This window comes from Chlorocebus sabaeus, chromosome 26, assembly GCF_047675955.1.
Source record: "Chlorocebus sabaeus isolate Y175 chromosome 26, mChlSab1.0.hap1, whole genome shotgun sequence".
Lineage (NCBI taxonomy): Eukaryota > Metazoa > Chordata > Mammalia > Primates > Cercopithecidae > Chlorocebus > Chlorocebus sabaeus.
In genome coordinates, this window is record NC_132929.1 from 14,957,442 (window position 1) to 14,981,272 (window position 23,831).

A 23,831-nucleotide genomic window follows, 5' to 3' on the forward strand; every position below is an offset into this window, starting at 1 on the left:
CATTCCTACTGAAACTATTCCAATCAATAGAAAAAGAGGGAATCCTCCCTAACTCATTTTATGAGGCCAACATCATTCCGATACCAAAGTCTGGCAGAGACACAACAAAAAAAGAATTTTAGACCAATATCCCTGATGAACATTGATGCAAAAATCCTCAATAAAATACTGGCAAACCAAATCCAGCAGCACATCAAAAAGCTTATCCACCATGATCAAGTGGGCTTCATCCCTGGGATGCAAGGCTGGTTCAACATTCGCAAATCAATAAACATAATCCAGCATATAAACAGAACCAAAGACAAAAACTACATGATTATTTCAATAGATGCAGAAAAGGCCTTTGACAAAATTCAACAGCCCTTCATGCTAAAAACTCTCAATAAACTAGGCGTTGATGGAATGTATCTCAAAATAATAAGAGCTATTTATGACAAACCCACAACCAATATCATACTGAATGGGCAAAAACTGGAAAAATTCCCTTTGAAAACTGGCACAAGAAAGGGATGCCCTCTCTCACCACTCCTACTCAACATAGTGTTGGAAGTTCTGGCTAGGACAATCAGGCAAGAGAAAGAAATAAAGAGTATTCAATTAGGAAAAGAAGAAGTCAAATTTTCCCTGTTTGCAGATGACATGATTGTATGTTTAGAAAACCCCATCATCTCAGCCCAAAATCTCCTTAAGCTGATGAGCAACTTCAGCAAAGTCTCAGGATACAATTAATATGCAAAAATCACAAGCATTCTTATACACTGGTAACAGACAAACAGAGACAAATCATGAATGAACTTCCATTCACAATTGCTTCAAAGAGAATGAAATACCTAGGAATCCAACTTACAAGAGATGTAAAGGACCTCTTCAAGGAGAACTACAAACCACTGCTCAGTGAAATAAAAGAGGACACAAACAAATAGAAGAACATACCATGCTCATGGATACGAAGAATCAATATCATGAAAATGGCCATACTGCCCAAGGTAATTTATAGATTCAATGCCATCTCCATCAAGCTACCAATGAGTTTCTTCACAGAATTGGAAAAAACTGTCTTAAAGTTCATATGGAACCAAAAAAAGCCCGCATTGCAAAGATAATCCTAAGTCAAAAGAACAAAGCTGGAGGCATCACGCTACCTGACTTCAAACTATACTACAAGGCTACAGTAACCAAAATAGCATGGTACTGGTACCAAAACAGAGATATAGACCAATGGAACAGAACAGAGTCCTCAGAAATAATACCACACATCTACAGCCATCTGATCTTTGACAAACCTCAGAAAAACAAGAAATGGGGAAAGGATTCCCTATTTAATAAATGGTGCTGGGAAAATTGGCTAGCCATAAGTAGAAAGCTGAAACTGGATCCTTTCCTTACTCCTTATACGAAAATTAATTCAAGATGGATTAGAGACTTGAATGTTAGACCTAACACCATAAAAACCCTAGAAGAAAACCTAGGTAATACCATTCAGGACATAGGCATGGGCAAGGACTTCATATCTAAAACACCAAAAGCAATGGCAACAAAAGCCAAAATTGACAAATGGGATCTAATTAAACTAAAGAGCTTCTGCACAGCAAAAGAAACCACCATCAGAGTGAACACCTACAGAATGGGAGAAAATTTTTGCAATCTACTCATCTGACAAAGGGCTAATATCCAGAACCTACAAAGAACTCAAACAAATTTACAAGAAAAAAACAAACAACCCCATCAAAAAGTGGACAAAGGATATGAACAGACATTTCTCAAAAGAAGACATGCATACAGCCAACAGACACATGAAAAAATGCTCATCATCACTCACCATCAGAGAAATGCAAATCGAAACCACAATGAGATACCGTCTCACACCAGTTAGAATGGCAATCATTAAAAAGTCAGGAAGCAACAGGTGCTGGAGAGGATGTGGAGAAATAGGAACACTTTTACACTGTTGGTGGGATGGTAAACTAGTTCAACCATTATGGAAAACAGTATGGCAATTCCTCAAGGATCTAGAACTAGAAGTACCATATGACCCAGCCATCCCATTACTGGGTATATACCCAAAGGATTATAAATCATGCTGCTATAAAGACACATGCACACGTATGTTCATTGTGGCACTATTCACAATAGCAAAGACTTGGAATCAACCCAAATGTCCACCCGTGACAGACTGGATTAAGAAAATGTGGCACATATACACCATGGAATACCATGCAGCCATAAAAAAGGATGAGTTTGTGTCCTTTGTAGGGACATGGATGCAGCTGGAAACCATCATTCTCAGCAAACTATCGCAAGAACAGAAAACCAAACACCGCATGTTCTCACTCATAGGTGGGAACTGAACAATGAGATCACTTGGACTCGGGAAGGGGAACATCACACACCGGGGCCTATTATGGGGAGGGGGGAGGGATTGCATTGGGAGCTATACCTGATGTAAATGATGAGTTGATGGGTGCAGCACATCAACATGGCACAAGTATACATATGTAAGAAACCTGCACATTGTGCACATGTACCCTAGAACTTAAAGTAAAAAAAAAAAAAAAAAAAAGAAACGTATGAAATAAAAGACATCTCCCCACTTGTTCCCCTGATCTCTGCTTACCAGCAAAAAAATTATAGTTTGTATTTACAGACTATTTATGTGTGTGTATATATACACATACATGATATACACATAGATATACATTTATATAATTTTACAAAAACATAATACTGAGCATATTGCTCTACAATTTATTTTATATTAACCAAAATTCCTTGGACATCCTTTTATGTTGTTATATAGGAATACATCCTTTTTTATAGACTTTAACTTTTAGAGCAGTTTTAGATTCACAGATAAATTGAGCAAAAAGTACAGAGTTCCCATATTTCCCTGCCGCCACATACACATGACCTCCTCCACTATCAGCATTCCACATTATCATGCTGCATTTTTTACAATTGATGTACCTCCAATGGCACATCATTATCACCCAAAGTCCATAATTTATATTCTTGGTATTATACATTTCATGAGTTCACTCTTGGGTGTTTTACATTCTATGGGTTTTGACAAGCATAATGACATGTGTGTTGTGTTCTGTATCATATTATACTATTATATAGAATAGTTTCAGTGTCCTAAAATTTCTCTGTGCTTTGCCTATTCATCACTCCCATCTAACCACTGGCAACCATTAATATTTTTACTGTCTCTATAGTTTTGCCTTATTTAGAATTTCATATGGTGGAAATTATATAGTATATAGACTTTTCAGATTGGTTTATTTCACTTACTAATATGCATTTAATATTATTCCATGTCTTTTTATAGCTTGATGGAATGTTCTATGTGCATTTGAGAAAATGTATATTCTTCTGTTGTTGGGTGGACTATTCTGTAATGTTGTTAGGTTTAGTTAGTCTGTAGAGTTTTTCAAGTCCTTTATTTCCTTATTAAACTTCATTGGGGTTGTTGTAGCCACTACTGAAAGTGGAGTACTGAAATCTGTTAGGACGATTGTGCTTCAGTCCATTTCTCCCTTCAATTCTGTCAAAGTTTCATTCATATATTTCAGAGCTTGGAGGTTTGGTGCATTATAACTATTATATTTTCTTGGTAAATTGACCTTTTTAATCATTATATAATGCCTTTATTTGTCTCTTGCACCAGGTTTTGATTTAAAGTCTATTTTGTCTGAGTTAGTGTAGCCACTCCTGCTCTCTTTTGGTTATCATTTGCACAGAACATCTTTTTCCATTCTTAAACTTTTAACCTATGTATGTCCTCAGATCTAAAGTGGGTCTCTTTTTGACAGTACATAGTTTGATCCTTTAAAAAAAATCACTCAACCGACCTATGTTTTTTTGATTGGGAAATTTCATCCATTGACATTTAAAGTAATTACCTATAAGGATTTATTGCCATTTTGTTTATTGTTTTCTTTTTATCTTGTAGCTTTCTTGTCCCTCCTTTTCTCTTACTCCTTTCCTTCATGTTTTGTTGATTTTTGAGTGATATCCTTTGATTCCCTTTCTATTTCCATTTGTGTATACCCTATAACTATTTTCTTTGTGACTACCATTGAAAATATATAAAAATCTTAAAGTTATAGCATTCTATTTAAAATAACAACTTCAATCACATGTTAAAACTCTACTTCTTTACAATTCTAATCTCCCATTTTATGTCATTGATGTCACAAATTACATCTTTAAATATAGACCCATTAACATGGATTTATAGGGTCTTTTGTATTTTCCTAAATTCTGTGTACCAAAAATGACAATATACAGGTTGTTACATTTTTCCATGTATTTACCTTTGCCAGACAACCTTATTTTTTTATGGATGCATGTAGATATCTACTATCCTTTCCTTTGAACTTGAAGGATTCTATTTAGCATTTTCTATAGAGCAGGTCTAGTAGTAAAGAACTCTCACATTTTATCTGAGAAAGTATTAATTTTTTACATGTTAAAAGATAGTTTTGCTAGATACAATACCCTTGGTTGACAGGTTTTTGTTTCTTTCAATACTTTGAACATATCACCCCATTCTCTTCCATTCTACAAAGTTTCTGCTGAGGAATCCTCTAATAAGCAAATGGAAACCCCTTTACATGAGACAAGTCACTTTTCTCTTTCTGCTTTTCAAAAACAATACTTTGTCTTTGTCTTTGACCTTGCATGGTTTGCTTATAATGTTTCTCAGTGTGGTTCTCTTTGGATTTATCCTAGATGTAGTTTATAAGCTTCTTGAGTCTGTATGTCAACATTTCTTTCCTCAGATATGGAAAGTTTTCAAACATTATTTGTTGAAATAGGCTCTCTTCCTCTTTCTCTCTTCTCCTTCAGAGTTTTCCATAATGTGTATGTTGATACTCTTAATAGTGTCTCAACAGTCTCGTAAGTGATCTTCACTTTTCTCCATTCTTTTTTCTGTTTGCTCTTCTGACTCAATGATTTCAAATGACCTCTTTTCATGTTTGCTGATTTTTTCATCTGCCTCATCAAGTCTGCTATTGAGCCATTCAAGTAAACTTTCTAGTTTAGTTACTGTATTTTTCAGTTACAGAATTTCTATTTGGTTCTTTATAATTTCTATCTCTGTTGATGCTCTTATTTTGTTCAGGCATTGTTTTCCTGACTTTGTTTAGTTTTCTGACAGTGTTCTCTTTGAGCCCACTGAGTATTTTTTATGATAGTTATTTTAAATTCTTTATCAGGCAGGTGATATATTTATATGTTTTTTGAGGTTGGTTTCTTGAGTTTTATTTTGTCCCATTGAGTGGGCCATGTATATTTCACTTCGTTATATGCCTTGTGTTTTATTTCAGGCTGCTATAACAAAATATCATAAATTGGCTTACTTATCAAGAACATAAACATATTTCTCAAAGTTCTGGAGGCTGGAAGTTCAATATCATGGTGACAGCATGATCAGACTCTGGCAAGGTCCTTCTTCCAAGTTGCAGACAGCCACATAACCTCACATGACCAGCAGAAGGCAAATTAGTTCTCTGGCTTCTTCTTATAAGGGTATCCTACTCATTGATGGCTTCACCTTTATGACCTAGTTACCTCTCAGTGACCCAATCTCTAAATACCATCATATTGAGGCTTCAATTTTAACATACAACTTTTGGAGGAAACACAAACATCTGTCCATTATACCTTATAATATTTTTTGCTGGGATTTAGGCATTTGGAAAAACCACCGTCACTCACATGTTTCATATGCTGACTTTGTAAAGGGGAAGACCTTCACCAATCAGCCCTGCTGGAGGTTCTAGGACTTCTCAAACCTTTTCTGATCTTTTGCTCCTCCTGATAACTGTGGAACTGCAGCTCTAATGTGGGCTCATCTCTTTTCATCTGCTTTCAAACTCTGGCACTGATCCCATCAATGCTCTGGATTAGGCAAGACAGAAACTAGTCCCTCAAGCACCCCCAGATGAGCCGTAAAGTTGGATGCATGATTCACCTTTTACATGTGTCCTGAGGGAGGAATCCTGATATGGGAAGTTTTCTCCCAGTAGCTCTCTACTACACTGCACAGGGGAAGGGGCACAAATGCGGAAGATTTTTCTGTTCTTTTCACTGGAATCCTGTCTTGCTTTTACAATGGCTGGATATTGTAGCATCTTAACTGGTCTCTACAGTTCTCACAGAGGTATTCTGGTTCATATATTTTTGTTAACTCAGTTTCTTTGTGAGGAAAAGAGAGTCTGTAGCTTCATAGCTCACCATCTTACTGATGTCACTTCTTATTTCTTTTTAGTGCTGAATAGTATTTCATTGCCTGGATATACAACAGTTTATTTATCCATTCACCTACTGAAGAATATCTTGGTTACTTCCAAGTTTTAGCAATAATGAATAAAACTGCTATGAACTCCTGTGAACAAATTTTCTTATGAACATAAATTTTCAACTCATTTAGGTAAATATCAAGGATTGCAATTCCTGGATCATATGGTAACACTGTTTAGTTTTCCAGTAAACTGTCCAACTGTCTTCCAAAGTGTCTGTGGCATTTTGCATGTCTACTAGCAGTGAATGAGGTTCCCAGTCCTCCACATCTTCACCAGCATTTGGTGTTGTAAGCGTTTTGAATTTTGGCCATTCTGTGTACAATAATCCTTCGTTGTTGTTTCACATTGTAATTACCCAATAGCACATGGTGTTCAGCATCTTTTTATATGCTATTTTCTATCTATATATCTTCTTTTGTGAAATATCTGTTGTTTCTTTCTTTCTCACCCCATTCCCACTTCTGAAAAATTCTGATGTCATATGATAGTTTTCTTTTGACGATTACTCACATAAAAAAAGAGGTAAATTCTTAGTGGGCTATTTAATTCAGGTTTATATAGGCATGTGGCCGTGGCTGTAATGAATATTTTTAGCCATTAGTTCTCTCAGTGAGCTGAGAACTGCCCTGCAGAATTACCCATAATGCAGTAAGTTCTTCTCTCATGGTCTCACAGACTGCTTCCTCCAAAATGACTTTTCTTTATAAATCCCTGTTTTGTTACACTGTCATAATTTTTAGATTTCCTTCCAAAAAAAAAAAAAAATCCAGGGAGGCACAGTGAACCAACTCATACACTGCTTTCCCACTGTGTCACATGAGTTGTTCTTCTCCTCGGGCTGTGCCACTGGAAGGAGAATTGTGCTTTGCTTTCTCTGAGATGGGCAGCTACATGAATGTTTCATATCTTTCCCACTTCCCTGTCGCCTGTTATAATTTTGGGCAGCCTTTCCTTCTATTTTGTGGTTCTGAGTTTCAAAAGTCTGTTAGTTTAATCAAAACTGGAGTAAGTACGTCTGGGTCTTGTAACCTCTGTTGCATTTGGGTGATTTCTGGGAGATGAGAAAAAATGTTTCATGTTATCTGGTCATTTTAAACCCAGACCCTAATTGCTTCTCAGCCTTTGGGTTAGGATCTGTTCTTACCAGTTTAAAACCAGACTTCAGTGGCTTTTCAAAAATTCTGTAGCCATTTGGATTTCTTTCCTTGTTAATTAGTTAATTATCTATTCATATCCTTTTTAACCTTTTGGAGTACTCCTTTAGTAGTCAGCAAAACAAATTGAAAATTAACAAAATATTTTCTCAAAGGAGGGTGGCAGTGACCACGATGTGAGTAGCAGTCAGAGCTGACAGGAAGAGGCAGCCTTCAGTCCAATGGGACTGTCTCTGACTCTTCCTATTGGAGTCCATTGCCCAAGAGGTCTTATTTCCTAAGAACTCACTGGCCTCATTGTTGGGTCTGGCTTATCATCTTGTTATTTTAGGTGCCACTTCTAGAAGGATATTGAGAGAGTGAGAAATAGGAAAGATAACCTTTCCTGAGTGATGTGAAAAATTCTTTTATATCTGTTTTCTTCTCTTTTCTTTGCTGTCTTCCCATCATCAGCAGAACTGTCTAGGGCCATTTGCTTTTTCATAAGAATTTTGAGAAAATAATTGAATAAAATTTTTGAAATCTGGAATGAGTTGAAGTTTAGATACACTCAGGGCTACAGTTTAGCTCTTTCTTCTTTCATTATTTGGCATATAGAAAAGGCAAAGCAAGACAAGTCAAAATACAAATTGTTCCAAAATCATATGTGCACATCAATGAGCTGATGCGTATATGAAATAACACTTTTTTTACATATAACTTCCAAGTCATTTGAGCTAAAAATAAATCTACCATTGACCCCAAGCAGGAAGTCAGACATATGAAAAATTGCTCTGTACCTCTACATAGGTGCATTCTTCAAGCAAACATGGAATTGGATGCAACTTTCCTCTTGATCAGTACAAATTAGGAAGAAGATATCATTTAAATATTGTGGATTATCTATAACTCTCTGACTATATAACCTCAGATAGATTACAGTAAGACAGGACTAGTTACAGGGCTGTTATTTTTCCATACTACCAAAACATCATTAATCACAGAAGCACTTCTGCTCAAACAGAAAAGCACAATATTACAATTTTATTATTTAAAGATCTTGAAAACGGTTGGTAGACAATATTATCAGTCACCTCCAGACAGTGGGAGGAGAATGGGGGAAGAAGTATCAGATGGAGTTAGAATTATCAAAAACTTAGAACAAATAGATTAATAATATTATTTCCCTCCTAGAATGTTTGTTATAAATACAAGTGTCTTGTTTACCTATAATTAACACAATACTAGAAGGCATTCTATAACCTCAACTAATCCAAATCCTACCTGCTTGACTAACAGTGGCAGTCATTAATTGATTTCGCAGTAGCTATATTTTTCTTTTATCATTTCACAATCGGGTTGGCAAAAATTGAAAAGATGTAATACTGAAAAGCAGAGAAAAATACTCCCAAATGACATAAAAATGCATTTGGAAGTTGCTTGGCTTATTCAAGATAAACGCGTTGGAAAAATTAGCCCTGGTATCATGGAAAATATTTTTGAAATTTTGGTGACTCCTTGTTCTTCATGAAGAAAATAAATCATGGTATCGATGGAACAGAAAACACAAGGGAATTTTCAATGAAATGTTTTCTTTCTTTTTCACTGATGCAATATTTGAAATGGGAGCACAGGGCATATTTCTAAACAAAGTAGTTTTCAACAAGCATAGCTCTTTTCAGTAAATCGCCTGTGGTCTTACGAACAAATAATTGTAGACATCAAATTAAAAGATGTGAACTCGACATCTGAACTGTGGTCTTTGTGACTGATTAAATAATATATCAGTCTTCACATGTTCTTTATTCACATTCAAAGCACTCTAATGAGAGTGAAACATTGCTTAGGTTTTGTTAGGACATTACCATACTTTGTAAATCATCATACTTTATGAAGTAATGACCTCTTTATTACCTCGGTAGAAAGGTCTGCATTCATTTATCACATGGTAAAACTAGTCTTGATCCTTGAAGAAACTAAGCAAGGAGTGAGAGGTCTGTTGTTCTGTTGGTGGGGCTCAGACTGTTCTTCCTCTTTTCCAACAATCACACTTATTTCCAGGAAAGAGGTAAAAGCCTTCATTGAAATCTCATGGATTCCAGATCAGACCGAAGTCCACAACACTTCCTTTCCCCACCCAGGGGCTACCTCTTGGTCACATTACCTCATATATACCTCATATATATCTCTTCTCCTTAACTTGGTAGCATGGGAAAATTGTTCTGGTTATCACAGCCAGAAAAAGCAACCCCCCTGCTATGTGATAGAATTTTGATCAAGCAGAGGCTTAAGGCTGGACATGGCAGTGGCTTCTATTTAAATATTTATAAATGTTTGCTATGTCTCATGAATTCCTGCCTCCGGCATAAGCACTTTCCATGTGAGGCTCCCCTTGGTGTGCTGAGCTTGTAGGACAGTTAACCTCCATGGGATTGTGTTCCAGAATTAGATATTCTGCTTTCAGGAAGTGGCCCTCAGGAATAAAACTCATGCAGCAGGATTGAAACAAACTTTGGATACAGAAGCAACAAAACTAAGAGCACTTAAGAAAATATTAGTTATAAATCAAGCAAAATTCCTACTGGGCGTAATATTTAGTATATCAAAATAGAATATAATAAAATGTGTGGGTGCTTCAAAATTACTTATCAGAACAGCAGAAGGAGATATCTTACACCTTTCCATGAGTTGTTTTCATTACCCTTTCTCTGATGTTCACCAATGCATGGCAAATCATTTCAAAGTATGGAAAATGAAATCAATGAATATTCAAACTGGCTATTTCAGCTATGGCAGTGAGTTAAAACCAAGGTATATACTTTTCTTGGTTCTATGTTTTCCTTAGTATTTCAGCTCTATTTTTTTTTAGATGATATACTATGTGCTTGGTAGTTCTCAGTGATCAAAACAAACAGAAACCCTTGCTTTCACAGAGTTTTCATTGTTTCTTTTCCTATGTGTTTAGTTAGCAGTGTTGATATAGTCCAGGGAGTCCTAGAAACACCTGTTGTGTTGCTTTGGTGCTCAGATGCTGTTCATCTTCCATGGCACCTCTATTTTATCTGCATGGAGGTGAGTGGCATGTATGGGAAAAGAGGAGAGCTAGACGCACGCACTGCAGAATACAGGGATCTCTATTTTTAAAAATCTCTCAATTCTGTGAAAAGACAGCACAAACAAACTAAACCTCAATGCAGCACCATAGCCCATGTAGGCATTCTGTTCCTTTAGATCTAGGGTGAAGCTGGAGAGTATTGGTATCGTTTTGTTCGGCATTACAAAGAGAAGGTAGAATTCAGAGTCACACAGACCAGGGATGCATTCCAGTTTGTGGCCCAAGGTACATCCAATAAACTCTTTGGATCTCGGTTCCTCAACTCTTATGAGAATTTAACATCGTTTACTTTGTGGGTTCTATGTCTATTTTCTTCATTTATGCAAAAAGAATTTATTGAACATCTGGTGTGTCCTTTTAGGCACTGCTCTAAGTGCTGGGGATGTAACAATGAAGAAAATAGTCAAAAATTCTTGCCCTTGTAGAATTTACAAGGAGAGAGAGTATTTTACTAATTAATGTAGAAAAATTGGATTCACTTGTAGCAACAACAAAAAAAAAATGGATTTTCCCATACCAAAAACTGAAGCAAAATGCTGTTCTGAAATCTTCTTAAAGTAACATCAGAAATTAGTATGCACCTATCATGTATAGCCTCATTATGTTCTACTTTGTCTTGCTATGCAGATGAGCTCAGCCAGAGTACTTCTCAGAGAGGATACCATGTGGATGCAAATAAGAGCAAAGAAAGCACCAAGTAGTTACAATGGTCCTTGCTGGGCATTCAGGGAAGCTAATTATTTGAGAGAGAAACAAGCCTAGGAAAGACATTTGGGATTAGGTGAAAAGTGTGCCCCTCCAGGGAGCAAGAAGCCATTCCATGCCCAGGCTGTCCATCCCTCCACCACAGGATATCATTGTCCACCGGCCCTTACTTTACTTCTTGATTTTTCCAACCTCTCTTTAAAGTTTGTTCTTATTTTCCAAAACTTCGAAACCATGCCCAAAGGAATATTGGCTGTGAAATGAATGAATGTGTGTCTCTGTTAGATCAGCCAGGCTGTTTCTCTTAACACATTCCCCTGACATGATTCTGAAATAAATTAACATCACAATGCTTTCTTGACCATCAAGTCACACAGAAATGAAACTAGTCTGAAAAAATTTACTTTGCACAAGGCTATGTAAGTTACTACTAGAATTTTTCTAGAGTCTTTTCTAGTTCCAAAGTACACATATATGAGTTATCTTTTTCTTTTCAAAATGGATTTTCTGGTTATGTTCCACTGTAAATCCCTTTTGGAAGTAGATAGGACGTGTAAATTAGTAATATGAGAAATTATTGTTACTTTTGCCTAGGTTTAGGGGTTTATATAAATTCTGAGAATAATGAAGTGATTCTATACCATGTAATCTATGAATCCCATTTTTTGCCTAAGATGTGACATGCCATGAGACTTTGCAGATGGGAATGGATACTATACATCCTATGTTCTTTTTCAATCACTTATTCTCCTACCTTATCATGCCTGTTTTATTTTCTTGCCCCATGTAATGTTCTCTCTCAGTCTCTGAGGACTTAATAGCTTCATAAAGGCAAGGATCTTTACATTTTTTTTTTCTGTTTTATTCATTGCTTTATATCTAGAGCCTAAAACGATGTCCGGTATACTATAAACTCTCAATATTTATTGACTGAATGTGTTTAACTTTAGATGATGATAGCTAATATATATCTAGCCACTAGTATGTGCCAAATACTCTTTTAAACACTTTACACGTATTAACTTATTTAATCCTTAAAATAACCCACACAGGCACAGAGAGAATATAAATTTGTTCAAGTTGATTGGCAGAAGCAGGATTTGAACTCAGCAGTCTGCCCCTGAGTCATTAACCACTGTACTATTACCGACTCTCTAGGATAGCATAGTTGGTAGAGGAAAAACATAAATGTTTTCCTTGATTTTTAATATTAATTTTTAATGTTATATTTCTAAGTCATTGTATTAAATTAATTTAAATATATATTCATTTATGCACTGACTATATATTACAAATTTGTGGTTCAAAATTCAAAAGGTACAAAGAGATATAAAAGGAAAAGTCTCTCTCCTCACTCCTGTTCTTGAGCCAACCAGTTCTCCTTCCGAGAGGCAGCCGACAGCTTGTTCAGGTCTAATTCTGGCTCTGCACTCTCCAGACATGTAACTTCAGGCAGAATAATTAATCTTTCTGTGCCTTGGTTCTCTGGCCTGAAAAATGGGGATAATAAAATACCTCCCACATGGAGTTTTTATGAGAATTAAGTGAACTAATATTTGTAAAATGCTTAGAATGGTACCTGTCACAAAATAAGTGCCAATAATTATTTGCCACTATTAATTTTGTGAATCCTTCCAGATAGTTTACTCATCTGCAAGATGTATAATATATAGATACACACACACCCCTATACATACTCCTTTACCACTCCCCCAGCCATTTTTTTAATAAATACAATTATGCACCTTGCTTTTCTCACATTTTAATTAAAAAATAAGTCTGCAAATACATTTTCTTCTGATAACCCACTATCAGCCTTTCTGATGTGTGTCTTCTTGGCTTGAAGAAGGATAACTATGGTTTCCTGCTACTTTTTAAAAAATTATTTCTCATTATTGTGATGGACACTGTCGGCGAATAGCCATTCTGAGGGCAACATAAGATAGGTAGGAATTAACAAAGTCAGTTATGAAAAATGAGTGATGGTCTAGATTGTGACCTTTAGAAGCTGGTTTTGGTCTCTGATCCAGGTGGTTGTGGCAGCACCAAGTATTTCTGTATCAGGAGCTTGGGTAGTAGCAATGATCTGACAAGAAAGTGGCGCTGGGGGATTTGTCTTAGAGTTGTATTTGCATAGAAAACATACTGTTTTCACCTAGTTTTAACACATATATGGAGTGGGGGTGTTTGCTAATGGAAGCTGTGAAGGACAGGCATTATGTCTGCCCCCCTCCCCTTCCCATCAAAGCATTCCTTGGCCCTACCCCTGCCTCATGGCACTGTTGCCCTTGGCTCTACCATTTGGAAAAACAAAACAAAATGAAAAAACAAACAAACAAAACAAAACAGAGAAACATAAGATCCATTTTCCTGATAGGCACCCTGCCTATAGAAGAGGAGCTGCAGCTTTGGTCCAGTCGGGAGGGCAGGACAACCCCGAGTAGAGAGCTACTGAGAGAGGGAAGAAGAGAAGTAGGGGTTTTAATTACAACTGCATGTTGATAGGAAGGGATCATACAACAGGTAAAGAAAGGTCTTCTAGGGAATGTGAGGGCCCAGACACTGGCTGTGAGCCAAATCCTCTCTCAGCTGCTCTCTGTGGTTTAGTGACTCAGCATTACAGAGGCATCCTGTTTCAGGGAACAAAAAGATTTTAGCTGCCAGCAGAGAGCACCACATACATTAGAATGGTAAGGACTGCCACCTCCTTCAAGAACAGGAGTGAGGGTGGTGGTGAATGGGAAGGGAAGCCCACATTCACTGATGCATTTTTGCTCTCTCAGATCCTGTCTTAGTCTTAGGAAAGGAAGTGAAGTTTCAAGGACAGTTCAGAACTGCTTTTTCTCTCTGGGCTCAAGTGAGAGAATCTTGCAGTCCTCAAAGATTTTAGGGCAGGAACAGTTTGTCTTTCCAACCCGGTTTGAATGGTTTTTAGGTCACAAGTTATCCAAGAACGTCAGGGAAACTTTGCAGTTCTGCACTGACTCTCTGGTAAGGAAGCTCCAGAGAGACTGTGCCATATGATGTCCCACATCAGTATCCTGGAAGCCACAGAGTAATCCCAGACCCCTGATTCCCAGTCCCTTTGTCCTCTGAGGAGCTTTTCGGTCAAAGAGCCCTTATCCCAAATTCAGCCTTGCTGACCTTTTTCAAACTCAGTACTGAAAGGCTTAAAGAGCAGCAGGAAGTCCCCAGGGAAGGTCAGCATCACCTTCAGGGGCTGTTGCTTTGCTGATTCTGTGCACAAAGCGCTCTGCACATGCAATGTGGACACTACATGTTTCTGAGCTGCTACAGCTGCTCTGAAAAAACGGGCTCCCCCACTCCCGGGGAATCGAAACTACACAGTTTCACTCTGTCTTGTTTTGTTGTCAGCTGGCTTTCAGCATTCCCTTGTCCCCACAGAAACCTCAACATGGATCCCTTGCATGGGTGTTGTACAATGGGAGCTTTCATTCCTGCTTTGGCACCTGCAACCCTGGGTTAACAGTACCATGGAGCGGAGAAAGCGTTTACCAAAGAGTGTGGTGCTGCTATCCCACCCCGTGCAGCAGTTGAGCAGAGGCAAGTAGCAGGGCTATGTGTGCTTGCAGGGAAGGAGGGGAGATGAATCATGGGAGAACCATTCCTGCTGCTACCCTGAGTACTCGGAATGTCAACTACAAATGTATTGTGTCAGGCAAAATGATACCCGATGTTTACCCCTAACATGTTCTGGGCTTCCAGGGAAAAACGGACCACAGAACCAAATGTACCAGCCAGGGTTCTTGGTTACAAGCCACAGAATCCATTCTTAATCAAAAGGCTGGTTCTGGAGCCAGGCTTTGAGGTCTCCATTCTCTTTATCTGTAGGACCTATAAACCAATTATTCAACCACTCTGGGCTTCAGATTTTTCATTTGTCAGATGAAGGCAGGAAGATTAAAGCACTGAATATATGTGAACTAACTGGAGCAGGGCCTGACTCATATTAAGCATTCTGTTAACCATCATCACCATCACCACTACCACCACCACCGTCGTCGTCGTCGTCATCGTCATCATCATCATCAATTTATCCTCAGTCAGAAGGCCATGGAAGCAGATTCAGAAAATGGGTATGTATTCAGGGAGGATGAGCAGCAGGAATAATAGCAAAGTTTATGCTGCAGAAACAGCCTGATGAGAATGCTGCTGCCGGCACCACTGCCACGGCTATGGTAGACACCACTGCCATCTCAGCTACTCACCTCTATGGTCACTACTGAACACTGCTATAGTGAAATCAATTATCAATTCAGTTTTTCTCTACTTGCTCCAAATTTGAAATCTTATATGGAAGCAAATATTTGCCAAAGTCCAATTGACCTGTCTGAGACCCTATGTCAGGGTGGAACAGAAATTGCATCTCATTCATTCTGTTTTCTGTACTGGGAAGTTGTGTTCTGTCTCCTATAAAGGCTCACACAACAGGGGATTCTTCCATTGTAGGGCAGACAATACCAACAACCCCAAATTCAAAATGGGCAAATGTCCACACAATGAAAAGTGCTGTAATAATGGTATGACGCTACGGCTACAGTGGTCACTACTTCTTCTTGGGGAAGTCGGGAGCTCTCTCCTAAGCCTGCTCTCTTCTAGGGCCTGCCTGGCTCAATGGATGAACACTTCATGGATTCAATTGCATAAGCTAGAATCCCAGTTATCATCCCTGACACCTGTCTCTCCCTTACCCACATAGCCCATCCATCACACACCATCCTTTCAATGTCACTGCCTGAAGTCATGTAAATCCACCTCTTTCCTTCTACTTCCTAATCCAGGCAACCACTATTATGCAGTTAGACTATTACAGTAACCTCATCACAGATCTCCCTGCCTTGTCTCTGACCTCTCTCCAGTCTGTTCTCCTACAACAACTACAGTGATTGTTTCAAAATGCATACCTGAGAATCCATTGTCCTTTCAGTTTAATGGTTTCATAAGTCTCAGGTTAAAGACACACTCGTTAACATGCTCACATGGTCTTGCCTGCTTTGGTTTTCACTCTTTCTAAATTCAAATGTCCTGTGCTGTCATTCACTGCACACCAGACACAGTGCTCTTCTTCCTGCCCCTGTTCTACACATGCCTCCTCTTGCTACAAAGCCTTGCCCCACCTAAGGCACTTTCCTCCCATCTTTTCCTGTTTATCCCTATCATTAGTTGGTGCTCAGATCAAGTGTTACTTCTTCAGGTGAGCCTTCCCTGACCCTGGAAAATCCTCTTATTCCAGATCCTCAAAGCATCCTGAAACTTTTCTACACAAACATTCATCACAATTGTGCCATTTATCATTTATTGATTATTTACATAACACATGAAAGCAAGGACCATGTCTGACCATTGCCTAGCAAATCCCATTTGTTGAGGGAATTAATGAATGAAAATATAGCTTCTTATTGGAGGTTAAATTTATCATTGATTGTGAGGCCTGACTGAGAGTTTGTTGCATGGAGAAGAGGAGTAAAAGCATTTCAAGAGTAGAAACAGGAGATTCAAACGTCCCCAGATATACAAGGAAAGGGTGTATTTGGAGAAAGTTTAGCATGGCTGTTGTACAGAGTGAGTGGAGGTGGACAAGAGGGAGAAGGAAAGCAGCATATTAGGCTAGTGAGGACCAATTGCAAAGGACTTTGAATGTGTGATAAGGTGTTGAGATGCACTTTTCTCTGTGTTTATGGAGATAATCTGTATTCCTGAGCAGAGGAAAGTCATAATCAGAAATGCAGAATGAGAGCTGAGGCAAAGACATATGTTTGTTATTTAAATTTGTAAACACCAGGTTAGCAAATATACCTACTTCTACAGCAAAGTTTTGGTCATTCATTATAGAATTAAAGGTTAAAGGAGGTTTACATTTCAAAATGCCTAAAATAACGTTGAAATACTTGTTTCTAATAAGTGCAATCTTAACTGTCAGATTTTTTATTCCCTGCCTCCAATAACTGTCCGCCAAATAATTGCTATTTATATTCCAGTGAACAGATGTCACATGATCAGCTGGAAAAAATTAGTTGCATATAACATGATCAATCAATAGAATGCCTCTAATTTAAGTTCAACACAAGTGTTTCCTATTAGGCTGATGATAATAGCTGTGGTAAGATTTGGTACCACACAGTTCTTAAAATAAAACAGCTCTTCTCAAGTGTTTTGGTCTCAGTGCCCCTGTACATGCTAAAAGATTACTGAGGACTTCAAATAACTTTTGTGTATGTGGGTTATGTCTGTGGATTTTTATCATACCAAAAACTAAAGCTTAAATTTTAAAAATATTATTTATTTTAAAATAAACCCATTATATGTCAGCAGAGCTAATATGTTTTGTGACGATAGGTATATTTTCTAAAACAAAAAAAAATCTAATTAGAAGATAACTGGATTCTTATATCAATTTCTGTATTTAATCTATTATGATCTGCTCTTCTGGTTGGAAAGGGGAGGAGGGTTTTAATGCCTTTCTCAGATAATCATGACACTGCAATCTGACAAGCAGTAGTTCTTGAGTATCAGCTGCAATATGGAACATGAAACCACGTCAGTGAACCATTCATACTGTTACACTAAAACTCGTTGGTCTGTTTTAAACTTTGAACAGAGATTTTACCCCTACAGGATTGTGTAACACCATAAATTGGTCATTTGGAAAACACTTGTTCATTATTTTGTGCAGGTCTCCAACATTTTGACAAATTTCATGACACCATATCAAAAAATCACTTTCATTATTATTGCCACTAACCTTACCAGAACAAATTTAAATGCTGCAAAGCTGTCAAGCTATTGGTGACAGATGTAAGTTCTAAAACATAATTTTACTTGAAAGTTTAAATTCTGTCATTGGCAACAAATTCCATTCTGTTGAAATGACAAGCTGACTTTGTTAATTTTGAGAAAATATCCGTGAAAGACCCAAGTCAGAACAGCTATCATTTGTCATTCTTTTAATGAAAATGGTGTTCCATGAAAAAAAATATCTAATTTGACTTGAAACTCAAATAAGCACACAATTTTTTTTTGACAACCATGATACTCCAATCTACAGCACAAGTGTATGTTTACGTGTTACTTCGCATTTTGTCACACAGAATAGTAAAAAAGGTATTCTCAATGTCAAAATTTAACAAAATTTATCATTTATTTTTCCTGCTTCATCAGGTCATCTTTAAGTAAAAGCCATCTGATATTTTACTGCAAGCATGTGGCGGTGAAGAAGACAATGACTGCTAGTATGGTTTGTGCCACTTCCTTGATTTCCACTCAGGCACCAGCAGTCTTACCCACCATTGCTTTGGTGCAGTCGGTGGAGATGTCAACAGATCAAAAGCGCAAGTAGTATGTAAGTATTATTATGAAAGGAGCTTGGACCTCATAAACCACCCAGAAAGATCTTGGTACATCCAGGTTTCTGTGGATGACATTTTGAGTACCACTGAAGTAGGAATTAATCCCTAGATTAAAATGAAATAATGGGGTTCAGTCCACAGTCTAACCCAATTTATAATTTGACTATGCTCAAAAAAGTCTACCTTGACATGTGTTTGTTACTTTAAGAGCAATGTGCTGTCACTAAAGAAAATGATGACAAGTCAATTTTTTTTTAAAGCATTTTGGTTACTCATCACTTTGGGCCATTGCAAAGGCTGCCTATTGCTAGAAAAGAAAGAAGTCATTTCCCCCACGTCTATGGTTGTTGTCATCAAATGATCCATTTAGTGACTCTCTCAGCAATCAATGGCAGTTAATCACAATGAGTGAGCAATTTTGGAAAGCTGTGCTAAGTGTCATTTTGACAACCAGCTTTTCAGAAGACCAGAGCTGAACAGGAGAGTAATGGGGGAATATAGGCATTCCCACATTAATTGGAGAAGTAATACTTCCAGCAACAACACTATTGGCAACATGATGTTTTCTCTAGTGATTCACTTCATAACACGTGTTTATCCTGCCAGAGCAGGGAAGTATACACCTATGCCCTTATCAAACTGACATGTGTAGAAGTCAGATTTAGCCTTTTCAAGAGAATTGCCCAGCCCATGCTAAAAGCTATAGTAGAAAGTCAGCTGACTCATCCAGAGCATTTTTTAACTCGCCAACAAGCAGAGGCAGGAGCAGAGCGTGTCAAAGGCCATTTGAGAGCAGTTATACCAACTGGGCAGGCACAAGCCATGCCAATTTTTGTGGTTTCTCCAATTCATGTCAGAACAAGGGTTTGACTCTCAAGTTTCCCACACTGAGTGAATTTCTCTGAGTTATGCCCATTGCATGAGTGTAACAAGGTGATCTGATTCATCCATGGTCACGAAGTAGGGAAAGAAAGATTATTTTTCTATTTCAATGGTATAATGGCATAAAAACCATGCATTGGTCCCATATCAGTAGATAATCAATGGTAAAGCATAAGTATGCAGCCTTGGTGTAGAGAGGGGCACATGCTACTCATTCTTATTTTTTCAGTCATCGTATTTGTCTTTATGTTTGAGCTTGTGGATGTGCTGCCATGAGGAATTAATGTTAGATTCTTGAGCACTTTCTTTCACCTATTTCTCAGTGTAGCTACAATGCTCTGTTTACTGTGCTAGGTATGTCCTAGAAAGTCAAATGATTCAGTCAAACCAGTACCATCAGAGTCAGTGTGATCTTCCATAAGACATATCTGATCATAAAGCCCCAAACCTACAAATAAAGGGGAGGGGGCCTGTTGGCTAGCCTGGCATAGATCCCATAATCAGGGCCTTGTTGACCTCTATCATTGCATCCCCTTCACTTCCTCATTTGCCACAGGTTTCAGATACGTGGATGTGTCTGCAGGATTGTAGACACCTTCTTGAACACATTTGCCTGGTGGCAGGAGCTAAGTCCTGGCAAGTCAGGAAGCAGGTCTAATGGGCATCAGCAGAGAAACTAGGAATGCTAACCATTGTCTCTATCTCTTTCATAGCTGTCTCTTCATTTCCAAAATTAAAAGATTTTTACTTCCCCACCTCATTTATACATTTCATTGCTCATTGTAGGCCTTCTCATGATATAAAAAATAATGACCATTACCTCATTGGTAAATAGGTGGATCAAAGTCTTTATGTATAGCTACATATCTGATTTTTCCCCTTAATTATCTCAATACCAAAATCAAGACAAGTTATGGGTTGGGTAGAGGAAGGAGGATGGGAGGGAGCTTGCCTTCCAGGCAGGATGAGAAGCCTTGCCGAGGTCAGGTTGCTTTGCTATCAGAGTCCATGCTCTGACTTCAGGCATGTCAGGTCTTTGGCAGTCTCTCCTCTCTGGTTTCCCCTCAGTTAATCCCATCCTGGTCAAGTTTGTCAGGGTGGGGGCCGGGGGGGCCCTGTTAGGATCCAGAGAAGCACTAAATAAATGTTGATTGAGGCAGCTTGTCCTAATGATGGCAATTATGACTGTGATTTTTTTCTTTTAAGCCATAAAAGCACTGGATGTTACAGATGGAAGGAATTTTCAGTAATTTTTTGGGGGAAGAAGCTGAGGCCCTGAGAGGCAAAGTGTATAGTTTGATTACAAGTTCTCCCTAGTAGGAGAGGTGAGGAATCAACCAAAAGAGCAAGAAAAGAAGCCCGTATAGAAATGAGCTTCGGCTGCCTGCACCTCTTCCAGCCACAAAGGGGGGGGAAAAGAAAATAAGAAAGCTGCCTCTATTCTACTTCTTTTCAAAGCTGCCCAGCTGTTAATATTTTAGTAAATAAGAAGCAGTGTCCAAATTCTCATTCAAGTTCTCTCATCCATTGCGTTAATAATCTAAATTATAAGAATATTTATTTTTTCACAGCATTAAGTAAACTTTTACTTAATGGAAAAACATGGCTCATAAACATTTGTATTCTTCCCAAACTAATCCATATGCCAACATGCTTATCTTTCTTCCCTGGGGTGGGAAACCAGGAGACCTTATGAAAATGTATGAATACAGGTACATGGATATGTTTTTTCCATGTGGTAGCTCAAATATGGTTCTTCCACCTCAATCTCAAACTCTCCAGATTGCAGACATCTTATCTACACACCAAACTAGCATTTATTTTACCAAGGGCACTACTTCCCCTTTTCTATCCCTTATTTCGACAGACAGAAGAATATCCAGATAAAGGCCTCCAGGCAAATGCACTAGAGAAACTATAAAAGACTCTGAGGATGTTTGACGCCTTGAGTCTCTACGCTGATGCCGTCATCTCACTTCCTGATCTCGGATCTTTTCCAGGACTCTGCTCCCTATGCCCAGTGAATATAAATTTTCAGAACTGTGATCACAGCCCTGGCTAAATAGTGCTCCTGGTCTTTGTAGGCAAAATGTTTTCTCCAGCTTTCTGCTAGTTCTTAGAAGCCAGTGTGAAGGAAAAGGGAGGTCATGAAGCATCACTCCAAGCTGATCATCTATTCAGTTGTCTTGAGAATTGTGTAGAATAAAATAACTGTCTCCTTGAGTGATAAATGTCTAAGACTTTGTCCCAAAGTTGGGTGTTCTCTGAGGAATTGCTGGAGACACTATTGCCCTCTGTGGCTAGGTAAGTTTTCCAGACACAATCCAAGGGAAGCAAATGCCTTTGGTGAAGGAGGAGAGACTCCTACGTGGCATGGGGACCAGCAGCTGAGAGTGGCTGTATGGATAATTCACACCAAAAGTGCTCCAAATGCTACTTTCATCTAAATGGACTATAAGGGTTGTCGTCAGGCCAGGGAAATGCAGATATTTCAAATCTGAATTTCATAGTATTAGCATTGCATCAAGCCAAAAAGATTAAGAAAGTAAATGAGTGTAATTTGTCTAAAGCAGAATGTTTGCTAAAAACAGGCAGGTCTCTAAGAAGAAAAAGAGACAGCAGTTGAAATTCTTTTGTAAATGTAAATGTATAATTTACATTAAACTCTTTCCTGTGTATTATAGTTTTTGAGATATGCTATTTAGTCTTAAGAGAACTGGTTACCTCATTTGGAATGACTCAATACAGAGATCTTAAATATTTAACCCTGATCTTGGTATAAATGTAAAACAGCTGGTTTCATTTTAAGAAATTTTGACTTTTGTTAAGCAAAACAATTCTGAGAGTGCATTTTCTGACAAATTCATATGATTAACCTCAACATTCTGTTTATAATATATAATCACACGGGAAAAAATGCATAAAAGCAGGATAACTTACTTAATTCACAAATTCTTTGTTACTTCCCAAAGAGTGAGCTTCACATCTGGAAAAGCTCATGCAATTAAATAGTATGTCCAAGAAAAGATCATCTGAAGGAATTCCAAATATACGTTTTTTTTTTTTTTTTTTTTTTTTTTTTTTTTTTTTTTTTTTGGCATTGCATTGCTGGTTGTATCTAATGCAGAGCATTTGAACACAATAAGTCAAGGGACAAATTTTTTAAAAGACTCTGTGTTATAGTGTCCTGGGACGTGAAGGGACATCCTAAGTCTGCTGGGGGGCTGTCCTGTGCCTCAAGGTAAGACTGTACCAAAACAATTCCAGAGAATTCACCATCTTAAATATTTAGGAAAGGAGCTCTATGCTGCCATTGATCCTGTGTCCTCATTATTTTTTTGCAGCCATGAAGGCTTCCTTTGTTCATAATCTATATCCTTCCTCTTAAGCCCATTTTTTTTCCTCTCTCTCTCTCTGAGAACAAGGCCACCAGACAAAGTCACAGCCCCAGCAGGCTCCTGCTGCTCTCCAAATTCTTACAACTGCACAATGGTCACTGCAGAGAAAACTCAACTCATTGCTTTGTGGGAGGTCAGAATGAAAATGGCAATAGTTTAGAAGGGAGGAGAAGAGTAAAAATAAAGAAGAAAATAGGCGTTCTTCAGCCACAGAAAACATTTTTTGACAATGCTACGGCACAAAATTAGCTCACACACTGCAGGACTTGATTACATGACATTGGAGGAATTATTCCGTTTGGCATTTTACTCCCAGCCTTTTTAAGAGAGTTGTATTAAGATCTGGCAGAGGGGAGGGGAGGGGCGGGGAGGGGTTGTATCTGCTTTGCAGCAGGGATTAGGATGATGTATGACAGGAGTTTATGATTCTGCCTCTCAGATTTTTCTGACCTCCCTATCTAAATAGGTTCCTGCCTTCCCCCATCATTGATATTAACCATCATAGCATGATGCTTATTTTCTGCTTAGCATTTATTACGATCTGTAATTAATTTTTTCTTTTTTTTTTTTCTTTTTGAGATGGAGTCTCGCTCTGTCACCAGGCTGGAGTGCAGTGGTGCGATCTCGGCTCACTGCAACCTCCACCTCCCAGGTTCAAGCGATTTTCCTGCCTCAGCCTCCCGAGTAGCTGGGACTACAGACGCCTGCCACCACACCCAGCTGTTTTTTTGTATTTTTAGTAGAGACAGGGTTTCACCATTTTGGCCAGGATGGTCTTGATCTCTTGACTTCGTGATCCGCCCGTCTTGGCCTCCCAACATGCTGGGATTACAGGTGTAATTAATTTTTTTAATTTGGTTTGTTGTCCTATCTTCACACTAAAATATTGTTCCAGGAAGGCAGTAACCCTACTTGTTCAT

At 38.2% G+C, this 23,831-nt stretch overlaps 2 long non-coding RNA genes across 3 annotated transcripts in view; both read left to right on the forward strand.

Annotated features, from left to right (window-relative positions):
* LOC103245856 (uncharacterized) overlaps positions 1-14,883 on the forward strand; it is a 45,899-nt gene extending 31,016 nt beyond the window's left edge. For both annotated transcript variants that reach the window (XR_502089.3, XR_012091351.1), the window contains one exon: positions 14,670-14,883. This is a non-coding gene — a long non-coding RNA (uncharacterized lncRNA). The remainder of the gene's footprint in view (positions 1-14,669) is intronic.
* Positions 14,884-15,068: 185 nt separating this feature from the next.
* LOC103245857 (uncharacterized) lies at positions 15,069-22,555 on the forward strand. The gene is made up of 3 exons (XR_005244278.2): positions 15,069-15,361; positions 18,444-18,624; positions 21,381-22,555. It is a non-coding gene; the product is annotated as an uncharacterized lncRNA (long non-coding RNA).
* Positions 22,556-23,831: the final 1,276 nt, after the last annotated feature.